This window comes from Callorhinus ursinus, unplaced genomic scaffold, assembly GCF_003265705.2.
Source record: "Callorhinus ursinus isolate GAN/ISIS: 27379988/994484 unplaced genomic scaffold, GSC_fseal_2.0 scaffold17, whole genome shotgun sequence".
In the NCBI taxonomy this organism is placed as follows: domain Eukaryota; kingdom Metazoa; phylum Chordata; class Mammalia; order Carnivora; family Otariidae; genus Callorhinus; species Callorhinus ursinus.
This window is the reverse complement of record NW_027397079.1, coordinates 33,706,979-33,725,403: the sequence shown is the minus strand read 5'-3', so window position 1 is coordinate 33,725,403 and position 18,425 is coordinate 33,706,979.

The window sequence follows — 18,425 nt, the reverse complement described above, 5'->3', positions numbered from 1 at the left end:
CTTTTCCTCTGCCCCTCCCCCTGCTCATGTGCTCTCTCTCTCTCAAATAATCTTAAAAAAAAAAAAAAAAAAAAGAAAAAAATGAAAAAAAAAGAATCACCTGAACAATATAAGAACCAAGTCTTTTTGTTACACAGAGTATACAGGACAAATTAAAATTTTCCTTCCTCCTTTCCTACTCCCACCACAGAGATAAACAAGATTGATGATTGATGACTTATGTTTTTCATCTTCTAATTCCTTTTCTATGCAATTCTGTGCATATATATATATTTATATATATATAAATATATTATATATAAATATATATATATTTATATATATATAAACATATAAATATACTTTTAATGATTGCAAAGCATCCCATAGGAAATATATATTATAACTTAGTTAACCTTTTCTTTTTCTTTTTGATGGATAATTAGGTTATTTCCATTGTCTTGCTGTTACAAATAATGCTGCAATTAATATCATTGTGCCCTCATCTTTGTATTCATATATTGATAAATGCATACAGACATTTTCTGATGAATTCCCACATGTGTATTTCTTAGATAAAAAGGTATGTGTACTTTAAATTTTGACAGATATAGACCAGTTACCTTCCAAATCAATTTCAACTATTCATGTACTTAACCAATATATGAAAGTGCCTCTATCTTCCTTCTTTTCAATTTACTTCTTCGTTGTCTTTTAAAACGTAAGCATGTCAAAACACATCAAATAAGTTGGGAATTAAAACGTTGTGGATAGAAAACATAGCATTGACTGTGTACGCTATCCCTAGTCTAGCCTCCTGCCTTCTCTGATAGAGGTGATCAAATGTAAATTTTGTGTTAATTATTTCCTTGCCTTTCAATTTCCTGGACTTTTATTTATTTTTTATTTTTTAAAGATTTTATTTATTTGAGAGACAGAAAGATTGTAAGAGAGCACGAGCAGAGGAGAGAGGAAGAAGCAGGCTCCCCACTGAGCAAGGAGCCCAACTCGGGGCTCCATCCCAGGACCCTGCGATCATGACCTGACCCAAAGGCAGATGCTTAACCAACTGAGCTACCCAGTCGCCCCATTCCTGGTCTTTAGAGGGTGCTGCCTAATAGAAGGTGCTGTTTGTTTTTGACTGTAAGAAAACAGTGTCATACTACCTAGCTTTCTAAGGAAAATTTTTTTAAAAGATTTTTAATTTATTTGACAGAGACAGTGAGAAAGTGAACACAAGCAGGGGAAGTGGGAGAGGGAGAAGCAGGCCTCCTGCTGAGCAGGGAGCCCGATGTGGGGCTCGATTCCAGGACCCCAGGATCATGACCTGAGCCAAAGGCAGATGCTTAACGACTGAGCCACCCAGGTGCCCCAGAACTTTTTTTTTTTTAATTCAGTTTTGTTTTTAAGGTTTATCCATGCAAATGGTTAAAGGATTTTTACAGCTGTATAACATTCCATTGTGTGAATATAGCAGAATTTATCTATCTTTCATGGACTACTGAGTTGTTTCTGGTTTTCTGCTATTTGGAAAGTAGTTTTATTGGCATTCACAACATGTCTAATGGTCCATGACCTCTTGGTTATAGATACCAGAAAAGAATTAACTATATTCAATGCATGCAAATGTGCATTGTTATAAGATAATGATGTTTTCCCTGAAAATTATTAGCCTATTTACTATCCTGCCAAGCGAGATTTTGGGAGGATTTTTGCCCCTTTTGTCCTCTCTTTAGGAAACACTGTTACCCCAGACATAATGGATAGTTCAGTCCTTTATCTCCATATATGTCTTGAATCAAATGTCTCCTCGGTAAGGCTTCTCTGACCGTCCAATATATAATTATAACCCTATTCCCACTCTTGAACTTTGAACATAGAAGGCAATTAACAAGTATTGAAAGAATGGTTGAATAATTGAATAAAAAGATTCAGACATAATCCAAGGAAAAATATCTCATATGTAAAAATATACATGTTTTTATGTGAGTATATAATTTACAGGATTCCATGAACCTTGAGACAAAAAAATTAGGAAACATTGGGTGCATGAAAAAAGGGGTATGTATATGTGCGTGCATGTGTGTGTATAATTGTATGAATATCTTTACATGTACATAAATTTATGTAAATTTACATTTATAAAAAATAAAGATAGAGGAAATACACAATTTTTAAATATATACTGTCAGGTTGTAGTTATACTTTATGAATATAACTATCTGGACATCCACTTGACATATTCTTTGTGTTTATTCATTAAACAAAGATTTACTGAACACTTACTCTGTGAAATACTTACAGAGAGATATCGTGCTGAAGAAGAATTATTAAGCACATGTTTTATTTTTATTTCTATTTTTTTGGCCAAAAATTACACCTTTTGGGATAGAAAAGATAGCTACAGGGATAAATATGGAATACATTTTGATTTAGAAGTGCATTTGATAAGCATTGAAACTAAAAGAACATGGAAAAAATTAGCCATGTGATCTTAAATTCTATAATACTGGGATGCCTGGGTAGCTCAGTTGGTTTAAGCATCAGTCTCCGGCTCAGGTCATGATCCCATGGTCCTGGGATTGAGTCCCACATCGGGCTCCTTGCTCAACAGGGAGCCTGCTTCTCCCTCTGCCTGCCACTCCCCTGGCTTGTGCTCTCTCTCTCTCTCTGACAAATAAAGAAATAAAATCTTTAAAAAAAAGTTTCATAAAAAACTAATGATGTACTATATGTTGGCTAACTGAACATAATTTAAAAAATAAATAATACAAAAATTAAAAAGAGTCTATAATACTAATGATAGGGAAATACATATAATATCATTTATGCTAGTGTTTATAAAGACACATTTTGAAAGCAAATATGGGAGTATAATAAAATACTTTGTAAGAGACAAGTTTTGCTCAGTTATGGTAAATTAAAAGAATATATTTTAAGGAGAAGTCTGACACCATAAAATACAATCTCCAAAAGAAAATGATATATTCATTTGAAAGCAGGTAGCAATATTAAACTCTACCTGTGATGTGTGCCCCATGTAGATAGGGATGGGTTAGAAATCCTCCCAGCCTTTTGTGTTTCAGGAAAAGCTTATCGAAAAGAACTACCCTTTCCCATACGATTTAGTAAAACTAACAGATTTCCCCCTTTTTTACCTATGCTAAAGCCAGAAAGACTCTCCAAATTCCCTTTTACTTTCGCCTCAGAGATGATTAACTGAACTATTTATAACCACTAATCAAAATCAGTAAGATACTTGATAACTTGACCAAGTTTTAGTCCCACCTCTCTTTCCCTTAGACCCTGAACTTTGACTTACCATCAGCCTGATCCAGCATTGCCCTGTGGCTCCTCCTTCCTGGCCCCTTCCAAGAATCTGCTGACCTGAAGAAAAGGCATTTCATGCTCAACTATTCAGCCCATTCCTCCACACCTGATTCTTTGTGGCCTAGTTTACTCCTGCCTACAAAAGAAATTCCTTTCTGCCCAACCCTTAAGATGCTTGCAGATTTTATAATCTGAGAGTTATCTCTACTGCAGTTGTCCTTACCTTATTGCAATAATCTTTTCAAATAAAGACTCTCCTTACTTAATTTGGGATTTGCTTATTATTTGACCCTACCCCCCCCAAAAAAAAACAAATGATGAAAACAAAGGAAGGATGGAACAAAATTCTGCTATAAAAATAGAGTAATTGTTGGGGTGTCTAAGTGGCTCAGTCATTCAAGGGACCAACTTTTGATTTCGGCTCAGGTCATTATCTTAGGGTTGTGGGATTGAGCCCTGAGTCAGGCTCCAGCCCTGCATCAGGCTCCATGCTCAGGGAGCATGCTGGAGATTCTCTTTCTCTCTCCCTCTAGCCCTCCCCCTGCTCATGCATGTGCTAGCTCTCTCTCTATAAATAAATAAATACATACATACATCTTTAAAAAAATAGAGTAATTGTAAACGAATTAGATCAATTAAAAAACAGAGACTTTATAATTAAACACAATGCAATACAAAATCTATTGACAAGACACATACTCAAGAATGGCTAAAAATGAAAGAATATGAAATGATATCTCAAACAAAATTGAACCAAAAGAAAGCTGGATTTGTAGTGACAGGATCTGATTAAATAACATGTAAAGGAAAAGTAGCATAATGTTCAAAAAACATCACATACTGGTACAAAATATAATGAAACAGATGTATATACATATATGCAGCTAACAATATAGTCTTTCAGCGTACCAAGCATCAACTGACAAGAATGATGAAAGAAACACATGGCAGTTACTGTGAATTTTAACACCTCTTTTAGAAATTAGGAAATTAAAGAGGTAGAAAAAGCAGAGATTTTGAACACTAAGAAATATTAATGATAATTTACAATCAATGAAGAGAAACAGTATTTTTTAAGCACATACAAACGTTGACCCCCTCCCAAAAAAATTGGTCCTGAATTAGGACACAAAGATAGTCTCAATAAATTTCAAAGAATCAATATAATATAAAAGTATTGTTCTTGTAAAATCCAATGTGTTTAGAAACTAAATAATTACTAAATAACTTTTGGATTAAAAAGGAAGTAGTAAAGAAAATTAAGAAGTATGGAGAATGAACGATAATAAATATGTTAAAAGACAAATTTGTGAGACAGCGAAAGCTGTGCTTAATGAGAAATGTGGAGCCATAAATACATTTATCAAGAAAGAAGAAATGTGAAGGTAAATGAACTGAGTACTCAATTCAGGAAGTTAGGGAAAAACAGTCAAGCTGAAAGGGGCAAGAAGCAACAAGAAACAAGAAAATAATAGAGAGGGCACCTGGGTGGCTCAGGTGGTTAAATATCCGACTCTTAATTTTGGTTCAGGTCGTGATCTGAGGGTGGTGAAATTGAGCCCTAAGTTGGGCTCCGTGCTCAGTGCAAGTCTGCTTAAGACCCTCTCCCCTTCTCCCTCTGCCCCCTACCCAACTCGTGCTCTCTCCTCTCTCTCTTAAAAAAAAAAAAAACAGGAAGAAAGAAAGAAAAGAATAGAGATGAGAAGATTCAGTGAAATTTAGACCATAAATAAATAAATAATAAAGAAATTAACAAATGGAAAGCTGATTCTTCCAAAAGATTATTAAAACACTTCTGTCAGGACTGACCCTTCCCCCCAAAAAAATCCAGAGAGAGGGAGAGAATATACAAATAAACTCATAAACACAATGGAGAATGGAAAGGTAAAAGTAGCTACAGAATAAAAATTTATTTATTATTATTATTAAGATTTTTATTTATTTGAGAGAGAGAGAGAGAGAGAACATGAGCCAAGGGGAAGGGTAGGGGAAGAGGGAGAAGCAGACTCCCCGCTGAGCAGAGAGCCTGACACGGGGCTCTATCCTAGGACCCTGGGATCATGACCTGAGCCCAAGGCAGATTCTTAACCAACTGAGCCACTCAGGCGCCCCCAGAATAAAAATTTAGAAGGAGTACATAACTATACAGATTTTTAAATGTGTTACGAATCATCATAAGTAATGAATTTGAAATCCTGATGAAGTGGATAAATCCCTTTAAAAATACAGAAAATTCAAAATAATAAAGGAACCAGAAACCTTATGTCGGGTTCATTCCCTAGAACAGCCTTTGTATTTTCCTAGTATCTGGTTTACAACAGAGATTCTAATTCATTTGTTGAGTGAGATAACAAATGAGGGGGTGAATGAATGGTGCTCAGATGCGCCCTGTGACACTGAGTGACAGTCCAGGGGCCACGGCAAAGTCCTGTTTTGATGCTGAAATGCGCAGAATGGGAATTGGGATGGCTAGGAAAAAAACGTTCTAAGCAGGAGGAGGAATGATGTGGGGAGCAGGATGGCAGTAGCTCCAAGATTTAAGATCTTTTTAAAAATAGTCTTTGAGGGCGCCTGGGTGGCTCAGTCGTTAAGCGTCTGCCTTCGACCCAGGTCCTGATCCCAAGCTCCTGGGATCGAGTCCCGCATCGGGCTCCCTGCTCAGCGGGAAGCCTGCTTCTCCCTCTCCCGCTCCCCCTGCTTGTGTTCCCTCTCTCGCTGTCTCTCTCTCTCTCTCTCTCTGTTGAAAAATAAATAAAATCTTTTAAAAAAATAAAAAAAATAAAAAATAAAAATAGTCTTTGAGAAGAGGAAAATGTTCATGCAAACAAAATATTTTCCCTTTTCACGAACTGCCTTAATTTGGGGATAACCAAAGTAAGGTTTCCTTTTTGCCTTTTCATGCACGGCATCCTAAAGACAATTTCCATGAAATTAGAAGAACAGATTTACTGAGAGCAAGGCAGCTTCTTTTGGGTAACACTGAAGAGCCTGAGGGAAATCTGAATAAATAAGAGACTGCAGATAAGGAAGCCTGCATTTTTCTTCCCATTGCTGAATGACAATTGGCTCAGGATGTGCAAGTGAGCTTGGAAACAGAGAGACACCACTGTGGCCAAATATTTCAGGAAATTTTTTAATAGGTTAAATATAATAAATTTCAGATCAAATTAAGGGAAAACAGCTTAGTGGCATGATAATGGAGTTAATGGCATTCTCAATTGGTGCCATCTCAAGGCATTTAACACAAGTTGGGAAATGGGGTGTACCTACTGGGTACAGTCCCTGTGCCTGTGGCCGTTCCCGGGGTGCACAGCTGGCCCAGATCATTGAGAAGCTGCACGTGTGCCAGGAAAGCAGGCTTTTATAAGGAAAATACAGATTCTCCTCATTCCAGGTGTTTGCATTCTAAAGCCTTTGCTTTCCTGTTAATATACTTAGTCAATGCACCCGGGAAGGTGAGACCTAATCACGTCTATTTTGGATTGACTCCTTGCTCCCACTGTTTCAATGCTAACTTTGTCTTCCCATCTGTCCCTCCTTTCTCTCCTTCAACCAAAATGCTCTTCAAGGGCGCTATTTTCCTAATACCCCAGCTTCACAAAAGTTTTGGAATTCAATTCTGTTCTCCTTAGCATCTGCCCTTTTTCCCTGACTTCTCTCCACATACTAGAAGAAAAAATCTTTTTGGATTTCCTTAATATTTATAGCTTAAGAGGAGAGTTGTGTGAGGTTAAAGGTTCCAGGTTGGAAAAGAAAGTGTCTAAGATATCAAAGATGATCTAATCCTTAATTCATAAAAGATAAATTGCTGCTTTATCCTCTGTGCCTGGTCCCTCAGCCAGGACTGACTTTTTTGTTTTGTTTTGTTTTCTAGGAAAATTAGCGCTCTCAGTGGGCCCCTTGCTTTACTGAGTGTTCCTTCCTCTTGATCCCATAAAATGCTGAATCCTTTATGCCCCACTTGAACTCTATTCAGGCAAATCCTTAATTCACTCTGCTTTAGTTTTCCTACCTGGGCCAATTTTTGGTACATTCTACTCTATGAAGGAAGGAACTTTTTTATTTTTTCCTTAGATTTGCCCCTTGTCTTCAGAACCTCTAATATTGCTGACATTAGGTAAAACATTTAAAAATCTGTAGATATGATGAATATTTGAAACAAACATAACAGATAAATGGTTATGTATTTGTAACCATTATATAAAGCTCAATACATAAAAACTTCATGCAAATTGATGAGAATGTCACTAAGACCAAAAAGAGAAAATGTAATATACAAATGTACAAAATGCAAAAGAAATAATGCAGATATCTAAAATATTTATGACATTCTAGTAACCACAGAAATGCAAATGAAAATATTGAGATTAACCTTTTGCCTATAAATGAACAAAGAATAAAATAAATATTATAATGTTGGAGGGTGCTATGAAATGGTTGCTTTTATAAACTATTTGAATATAAATTACACAAACATCTTAGGAAGCTACTTAGTAATGTTGGTAACATTAAAAATACTTATCCCTTTTAAGTAGTTTTTCCCCTCCTAAGAGTTCATACTAAAGAAATAATCAGAAATGTTCAGAAAGACTAATGCATAATCATGTTTATTTATAAAAGAAAAATCCTTTTCAAAAATTAAATGATAAACAATAGAATGGTTAAATTAATTAATGTCACTCCATAGAAAATGGAATATTATTCAACAATTGAAGATTTTGTTTGCAAAGATCTTTAATTATGTCAGAAAGTTCTTATAATACTAAGTGAAAAAGCTAGGTGGAATGACATTTAAAGTAAAATCTCAAATGTATCTGTTCTATGTGTCTGTGACTTCCATCTAACTTATATTTCCTCTAGGGAGCTTGTTCACTCTGTCTCTGCTTAAATATGGAGAGTTGATTTGTTCCTCTATCAAAAGAACAATTTTACATTAATCTTGCTTCCTAATTTCTCGAGTATGAACCCAAGGTCTTAGTGGTACAGGTTTTTAATACTAGGGCTTCAATATCAGTCAGTCATCATTCAGTCTGTCAACAAATGTTTACTGATCACAAGTAATGTGTGTCAAATTCAAATATTATTTAGGTGCTAGTGAGTCAGCAGTGAAGAAGGGAGAGAGAGAGAGAAAATCTGCTTTAAGGAATATGCAGGTATCTGCTATGTGTATGAGGGGTGGGAGGCAAAACAAAAGAATATTGAAAACCAAGAAGTCGTTGGAAGAAGATAGACTGTAATAATAATAATAAGATAGAGCACGGATGCGAGTGAGTGGTTTTACCTAGGTTGGCTGGGAGAGGCCTCTGAGCAGGTGATATTAGATTTGAAATCTGAGTAATGAGTAAAGGAAAGGAAAAATGCAAAGACCTTGGAATAGCATGTTAGAGGAACAGAAAAAAGATTAGTGCAGTTAACTAACTAGTGAGGGGGTAGTAGAGACAGATAGGTGAGATTGGAGATCTGGACAAGGATAAATTCACTGACCATACTAAAAACATTTGTTTGTTCATATTTTTTTATAATTGAAAGCTATTAGAGGGTTAGTAGGAGTGAAGAAATATGATCAAAGTTATTCTTAAGTTTACACAAAGAAGTTATTAAGATTATCCTAGGCGTATTGTGGCAAATAGACCATGTGAGGCAAGAAGGAGACAGGGAGACCTGATAGACTATAGCAGTAGTTCATGCTAGAGATAAAAGTGTTTGAATTGAGACCATGTCATTGAAGATGGTGAAATAAAGTCATATTCAGACTATTTAGAAATCTACACTATGGGACTTGGGACTCACTGATGAATTAGATGTGAAAGATGATGAAAAGAAAGGAATCCAGACTTTTGGCCTGAGCAAATAAGTTGTTAATGCACTGTGTAGAGATGCAGTTAGGGTAGATTTGGGAGTTCGGTAGAGTCCAATAAAGAGGGAGAAATTGATGTGGGAGAGAAGAGGGTGATTCCAGAAATGAAGTCCTTTCTAGGATAGAAACCTCCAGTGAAGTCAGTTGTCTAAAATATTAGTACGCATACTTCTTTCATGGAAATGATGAAAAGATGAAATATCTAATTTCTCTATCAAGTCCATGGTGAGGTGATCAGTTGAGAGTATGGGGGATATGGAGAAGAAGGGGAAGATTTGGGAGAATAGTATGAAATAATCATCTGATAGTGTGGAAAATGAATTTAACCAGGAAGGTGATGTTTCAGAACTGTAGCCAGAAACTTAAAGTAGGTCCTGTCACCATGGTTCTGTCATTTTATTTTTCTCTTGGGCAAAATTCAGTGGGCCATATGCAAATATGAAAGAAGCACGTGTTTGGACTTAAATAAGGTTGAAGTTCTTTTTTTTTTTTTAAAGATTTTATTTATTTGACAGAGAGAGACACAGCGAGAGAGGGAACACAAGCAGGGAGAGGGAGAGGGAGAAGCAGGCTTCCCGCCGAGCAGGGAGCCCGATGCGGGGCTTGATCTCAGGACCCTGGGATCATGACCTGAGCAGATGCCTAATGACTGAGCCACCCAGGTGCCCCAATAAGGTTGAAGTTCTATGAGGTAAGTAGAATGGAGAAAAATGTGTAAGGAGGAAGGATTGGAGAGTTAGGGGTTTTACTTACTGTGAATTCTACACTGGGCTAGGAAGAAAAGGAGGAAGATAAATTATTGGAAAGTTAAAGTGAGGAGGGATCAACAGACAGAACACCTCACCAAGAGCATAAAATTGTTGGCATAGGAGGACTAGAGGAAGTGAGTTGATAGGACATGATTGACTTTTAAACCAAGATTTTAATCATTGATGATCACTGGGATAAAATTTAACACTAGTGGGGTCAAGAACCATGAGATCATCTACCTATATTTTAAAGTCTCTGAGAATTAATACTAAAAGTATGGTTGATAGGGAGACAGTGAACAATATGCTGAAACTACAAATTAAGGAAGGGGAGTGACTAGGAGATCAGACACTGAAAGCAAGAACAGTAATGGCAAAACCTGATGACATATACAATAAATAGGTTTTGAAGGAGAAAGTGGGAAAGATAGTTTGGAAGCTTCTATGAAAAACATGGGGCACATTTTTCCCAAGTTATGCCATTCTTGGGGCCGGGGGGTAAGGGGGAAGAAATCTATACTCAGGATGCTGCAGGTGAAATGATGTTGTTGGAGCAAGTCAGTTTCAGTTAGAGCAAAACGTGAAAGGGACATTTAGAGACTGTATTTTGAGAGTGTATGTGGGGTAGGGGGGCTTGAGGACAAACTCTGAATTCCAGAGGTGCAGTGGAAGAGCTTGGGAAAGCAAGGAAGGATGAAAGTGTAGGGGTAATACAGAAAAGACGGACAGTGTACAAATGTGGGATCAGATGAGGAGGCTTGATTCCCACTGGTGCCTGAGATAAACAGGAATGTGATGCCGATGCCATTGGTCCTAGATGCCAAAGCCTTTAGCCTTGACTGTCAGACTGTTCCATTTGAGGACTCAGTAATTTCAGTATACACAAGTTTAAATTGAAATAACTTTCATCAGGAAATTCTTTTCCTACAATATCACTTGCTCTTCCACTGGCATGGTGTGAGGGAGTTAATGGGGCTGGCTGGGGCATCAGGAACACCAAGGCAAGTCATCACGAAGAAAACAAGTGACAAGAATGGGTTACCACATTGGAATCTGAAAAAATCCAAATCAACAAGATTAAAAAACCAAACAAGAAGCAGGAATAGAAAAACCAGAGTGAGGCCCCTAATAATAATGACTGGTATTTATTGGAAAGTCACTATGGACAAGTATTTTACCAGTATGAATTCATTTACTCCTCACACAAGCTTTGAAGGTTGATATTTAACATTTTACAGATGAGAAAACGGAACTACGGAATGGTGAACATGGCTAAAAGGCACCCAACTAAGAAGTACCTGTCAGGAAGGGAACACACAGAGTCTGGCTCTGAAGCCCAGTGCCTGTACCTCCCTGCTGGGCTACAACTGAAGTTGTGTGTGCCCAGGCCCATGTCACCTAAGCCAGGGTCTGAGAAATCATCCCCAATTTCAAGTTTTCCCTTAACAAGATGGTCACCAAGTGCAAATTGTTTCCGACCTTTAAATGCTCTTATTCTGCTCACTTTTGTTCCATGCCCACAGCTCCCCCCTGCTCCAAGCCCCCTTTCACCAGGATTAGAGCAATTACTTCCTAAAAGGTTTCCCTGTGTCTTGCCTTGGCCTCTCCAACTTAAGCTCCTTAGCGAAGCTGGAGAGATCTTTCAAAAGCACAACTTTATTATATCACTTTCGGGCTTAAAACCTTACTATTGCTTTCCCTTGCCTTTGGCATAAAATCAACTCTACAGTGAAGTTTGAGAAGCATCCATGATTTCACCCCTGCTTACTTCTTCAGCTTTATTTTCTCCCTATCCTGTACTATGTATGTCATCCACACTGGACTTGTTTCAGTTCTTCAAAGATGTGTGTTCCCCGGCAATCTTTGCTTTTCATAAGAGGGTTCCTCTGCCTTCAGTATGCTATCTGCCATTCTCTCCCTCCCTCATTTGTTAAAATGTTTTCAGTTTTCAGTAACTGAAAATCTAGCTAACGATGGCCACAATGATGAGATATGTATAATATCCTAATAAGAATTCCTAATGTTTCCAGGATTCGAAGAAACAGCTTTTTTTCCTACATTTTCACTGTGCTATTTTTAGAGTGCTGGCTTTTACCATTATGTTTATCACTTCAGGATCCAAGATGGTTGGATGTAGATTGTGTTGAACATTATGATAAACCACCCAAATCCATTTTGATGAAAGCACCTGTTGACTCAGCCTTTGGAAGTGCTGTTAGCAGAATAGCTTTTAGCTGTCAGCTCCTTTGGGGATTTCCTTGGCTGCAGAAAGCCATAGTACACAAATTACAGACCTTTCTGGGATGGTCAAATACAGTATAGTTTATTGCATATAGTGTATGAAGACCTGGCTATCTTGTCCTAATGGGGAACAATTTTGAAGAGCCTTTCTAGTTTCAACGGTTCTGGTTGCTAAGGTATTATATTCAACTTCTCACTCTATCCAATCCAGCTTCTGTCCCTTTTCTTTTATAGGTGTGATCCTAAGTGCATTTGCAAACATCCTGCACCCTAAACTCTGTCTGAGAATATATTTTGAAATGGCAATAATTGTTACCAGGTGGTCAAGGACAGTAGCCAATAAGATGGGATTTTTGAGCTGGGTCACTTGCTGCCAGGTAGCAAGGAGGATCCTCCTGATGGTGGTGAGTGGATCATAGATAGTTCCTACAAAACCTGGAGACGCAAATGCTTCGACTTTCACCAGTGGTGAATTGAGTTGGTCTGTATCATAAGAAAATGCACTGGCTGGTAAAATTTATCAAGCGTTTGAGAACTATGGAATAATAACTATAAGAACAATAGAACTGAGTGATTAAATTGAGCTCTGGAAAAAAGGTGATAAAAGCTGAGAGCAATTAATAGCCAACTGAAAACTAAGGGTGAAAGCTAGGGTGCCTTGCTGGTAATATACAAAAAATACCTTATCTCCTCCAAAGGCAGGGCAGAGAAGGCTTGACCAGGCTCCGGACTCCAAAAGGGGCTCCAAAAGCTTAACTCTCAATCAAAGCAGGTCTCTCGAAGACTTTTCGAATTTATAGAACTCAATTTGTGAACTTTGTATCTCTTGTATGGGTCAGCAGCTTAAATCTCCTGCTCAGATTTTTCAGCTGCAAATCTGTCGCTTTCTTCTGGGCATCCTGTAATCTTCCCTGAACATGTGCAGTTTAAGGGTCACCCTAGTTTTCAGGAAGATCTGTAGCTAATGGGAGTATGTGAGATTTTTTGTTCCTCTTTGATTTCCAGCCACCCCTAGCCAAAAAAAGCAAGGTGTTCTGTTTGATATCTAACTGTCCAGCATCATGTGCTCTCAGGGCAAAAACTGTAACTTCATGGGCCTCACCCAGTGAGATTTCCTTCTTTCAGGAGTGAATCTTCTCAAGTTTCTTCCTGCTGTTGACTTCTCCTCGCTGGCTTTAAATAGTTGCTTTTTATCCAGAGCTTACAACTGCTCTCTATGGGAAAGTTTGTTTCATACAAGCTACTCCAGAATTACTAAATGGAGAACTTTCAACATTAGGGTTTTTTGAATAAGGAAATATTACAGGACAGCTCCCACACCACCCACCCACCATCGAATAACACCACTTTGCCTTGCTAACTCCTTCTAAATTTTTATATTTTAGCTTAAACATCTCCATCTACAAATGACCTGTCTTCCTTAACCTTCTAGAGAAAGTTAGGCTTACCCATCTCTGATACATGTTCTTGTAGCACCCGATGTACCCACTATCATAACACTCATGACAGTTTATTGAAATGACATGTTTAATGTCTGTTTCTCTAAATAAGCTATAGATTCTCCAAGGACAACAATTGTGCATCTCATGTTAATTGCTACATTACAAGGCCTATCAAATGGTAGACAAATTAGAAATATAAACAAATAAAAAAGTGAATAAATGCAGATAGGAAAAGTCACATATTTGAAGATTGCAACATGAACACAAGAAGAGAAAAGGTTCTGAGAGCCGTAACTCTAAATGATATTGCCTCCACCAACTGAACGCTGCTCAGCGGCCAATTATTGAGCATCTGTCACATCTTTTTACCCATGAGATCCTCACAGGGTCCCATGACAAAGTCCATCCGGGTTGAGAGCAAGGTTAAAAACATTCAGGGGCAGCAGGGGCCACTGATGATGGTGCCTGTGTTGGCTTTGAGAAATTTGGACCTTCTGTGCTGCAAGAGAAAAACCAGACATGACTTGAGAAGAGAGAGTCCAAAGACTTTCTGATCAACTATCCTCCTGTCCTGGCTGGCAAGGCAACCCATTCAGCCTGCCATAACCTTAAAACTCTAGATAGATTGTAGACTTTTCATGCTTCAGGTACTTCTGGCACATGCATTTTGTGTTGAGTTGGGGGTTGGTAAATACATATGTTTTGCATTACCTCTTAAAAGATTGAAAAATGAGTCTTGAGAAATCAGAAACATTTCCATCAGCACCTATAATCTATTAAGGCAATTAATCAAACATACACTTTGTCAACTTCCTCTTGTTCTGTTATGTTTTATGACTCTATTATTATTTCATCAACACAAAAAGGATTAATTTTCATTGCATGGAAAATATTTGGGAGACAGGAAAAAAGTGACTTAGCTGCCAGTCTCTAGTTTGTGACTCAAATCAATCATGGGGACAGATTGAATTATTTTTAACTATAATGTATTCAATAGGCCTTGTTGGAAACATTTTATTGCATTATAGGATTTTCTACAGTATCAGAATAGAAATCATCACTTGGAATGAGCCTGTCCCACAACCCGGTTGCTCTTGCATAGGCTGTCTTCTCTAGGAGGATATGAGCATTTGCAGGAATCGATTAAAATAGCAGTTACACCTTTACACACAAGCTTGTAAGTGCCTTGAGATTGAAAGGCATAAATGTAAACCTGGAAGAATTTTTTTAAATCAGGAATTAATTAATTAATACTGGAGGCTGCAAGGTTTCTCAGGAGGATCCTTAGGCACGAAGGGGTTCATTTGTTTCCAGAACTGAAGTCTTCTCAGACAAGTGGGTTATTTTTCTAAATCCAATGTCATTCAGGGTGATCAGCAGAGTAGTCATAAACACTCATTAAATGACTACTGCTCAGTAAATGAACATGTACTTATTGAGCATCTATTATGGCATGAACAATAAATTAGGTACTGTGGGGCTAGAAAGATTTCAAAATTCTGGTCCTATTAACAGTGTACCTTAATCTAGTTGGGTGGATTCTTCTGGGCATAAACTGTAAGTTAAAAATTTAAGTCAGTATATGAAAACGTCCAGCAGATTGATAGGGACGTATGTCAGTAATCAAGTGCAGGAGTGGACAAGTTGGAATCTAGTGTGGGCTTGGAGGATCCTGCAAATCCAGGAAGCAGGTTAAATGTGTCATACATGCCTAGGAGTTCAGAGGAAAACCATCACAGTGTTAATGAGAATCTTACAGAAATGTTTATAAATGGCTTCACACGTTTTCTTTTCTCTGGTATGATTAAGTGTCAAACTTGAACATTCTACCAGGATAAATTTATGTGAAAATCTTAGTTTCAGGACATCTGATGCTTCCTTTAAATTGCATCTCCAAAATGACTCTATTTTGTGCTGGAAAAGACTCTGAACCATCCATTAAGTCCCTGTGTGACCTTGGACCAATTATTTTATCTTTCTGAGTCTCAGTTTTCTCATCTCAATAAGGAAGCACAGAGCTAGATAATCTTTATAATCTCTTGTTATTCATGTGTGGTTTCATGAAGAATTTTTTCATTTTTTGGGGGGGGTAGAAAACAAGGATCAGAAAACCCAGCTGACCTTCTCGCTCTGATTTGTTGATCCATCCCTGCCTTCTCAGTCAGTGCCCTTGCCCTACTTTGCTTGGCACCAACAATTCCTCCATGCTGCCAAGAGAGGGGGTAAGCAGGTGAAGGAAAGTGGCCTATTCTGTTCTAGTTAGTTATTCAATTCTAAATTATTAATGCCATTCCTGTTCTTCTGTCACCTTGAAGTCGTTGGATGCCAAGGGGTATTAATAAAGGATAAGTTTCATGAAGTCAAGAGGAAAGATGCCAAAGTATTGCCAATGGTTAGCCAAGCAGAAGGCTGGGGAAACAGGATTAGGAGAAATGAAGGAGTGACAGGAAACACAAATTTAATCTAATGTCAGAATTCTGAAGTAGGTAAAGAAGGAGAAATATTATAATTGGGAAATCTCCATGCAGAATTAAGCCTATGATAAATTAATATCTTTGAGGGGCAATCAATAACAACAAGGTTTGCTTTGAGCTGAAAATCTCATTAATAAATAGAAACGTTTGGGCTTGTTTATTTTGTTTCCCTTAAAATTAACCCTCTGCAGAAAAGAGCAATTTGAAAGTCGTGGAAAACATGAATCATCTCTAATGAAAAAAGATAAACTTGCCTTTAGACAGTCCAGGGCCTGCCTTTGGGATCTGAAATGTGAAATGGGCACTGACCCAATGTAGAAAGATCTTTGAAATTAAAAGCATGAGGCATTTCCCCCAAGAATGCTGTCCGTGGACAGCTGGCTACCACAATTGAGTCTAGCTATTTGATATGCTTTCTATTTGATATGTATTCTCACAAAATTCATGTGATCAGGGCAACAGAGACTGGCACTGTGTCTACAAGGTGCCAAGCAAACAGTTTTTTAAAGGCCATCCTTAGAAAGCCAATTATTTAATTTTTTTTATTTTTAAATGAAACTGATTACCAACTAAGCTGGATTTCACTGAAGCGTGGTAGGTGTGATGTGTATATAGCATAGCTTCTGCAAACACTTTTGAATCTCTGGAAATGGAATATTCTTTCACTTTAAAAGTTGTTAGCGATATCTATAGATTAATAAAGGCAAAATCTAACATTAATCAAACACGAACTCTGTGTCAGACACTGTGTTAACTGCCCTACATACAGTATTATAATAAATCCTTACAACTTGATCATGGAGTTATAATTATTATCTGCATTTCAGAACAAGAAATCTAAGTCTCAGAAAAGCTAAGTTACCTTGCTCAAGGTCATGCACTCACTAGGAGAGTGGACTCCATCTCTGCCTAACTATAGGACCTGGCCTGTTAAATACCATCATATATGCTGCACTGTGCATATTAATAACAATGACAGTTAACAGTGAAGTCTCACATATATTGCTTTAGTTAATCCTAATGAGCATCTGAAATGTATGTTGTCATCCTCTCTAACACACAAAAGTGAGAACTGTGCCTTTGAAAGGGGAGAACACGAAGTCATGTGCTGGGAGAAGTATGATAGGACAGGCCCACAGATCCACATCCTTCCCAGCAAGCTACCATATTTTGGAAGGCAGATCATGGGCTTACATTCTCTAGCAAGGAAGTGAGACACAGAACATTGGTGAACGGATGTGATACTGGAGTATGAATAGACCAATGGAATAGAATGTCCAAAAATAGACATTGGTACATGTGGAAATTTGGTATATGACAAACGTTGTCTCTTAAATCACTAGGGAGACAATAGATTTTTTTTTTTGAGACAATAGATATTTTAAGAAGTAGTGCTGGGACAGCTACAGCCACTGGGAAAAAGATAAAACTGGGCCCATACCTCACACCATACACAAGAATAAACTTTAAATGCATCAGAGATCTCAACGTGAAAAACAAGACCAGGAAGTAATGAAGGAAAACATAGGTAATTTCCTCTTTAACTTCAGTGTAAGGAAAGGCTTTCTAAATAAGACTTAAAATTTAGAGACAAAGGGGCGCCTGGGTGGCTCAGTCAGTTAAGAGTCTGCCTTCGGCTTGGGTCATGATCCCAGGGTCCTGCTCAGTGGGGAGCCTGCTTTTCCCTCTCCCTCTGCCTACCACTCCCCCTGCTTGTGCTCTCTCTCTCTCTCTCTCTCCCTCTCTCTAATAAAATTCAAAGATAAAAAAAGAAAACATTACAAATTTGATGACATAATATGATTAAAAAGCATGATTAAAATAAACAAAACAAAACAGCACCACAAAGTGAAAAGACCACTGGGAAATCGGGAGAAAGTATTTGCAACACACGAAGTACATTGATATCCTAACAATATGTAAAATCCTTAAAACTGAGAGAAAGGGGACCAAAGGTTCATATGAAAATGAGAAAATACATAAACAGACTATTTGCAATAGTGCTAAATAATGGCCCTTAAGTGTACAAATATATGTTTCATCGTATTTATAATTGTAGAAACACAAATCAAAATGACACCAAAATGCAGCTTGTCATCTATCAGATTGGCAAAACCTTTTCAAGTCTGACAATATATTCTGTTAGTGAGGCTTTTGGGAATAAGCCCTCTCATACACTGCTGTGGAAAGGCAAAATAGAAGCCAATGTTATCTGTCAGGGGAGGAATTTGGCCACATTTAACATAGTTATATATTCACCTACCTTTTGACCCAGTAACCCTGCTTCTAAGGAATTTATCCTGAAGACACACCTGGAGCAACATAAAAATGCACTCGTATAAGTTTATTCTAT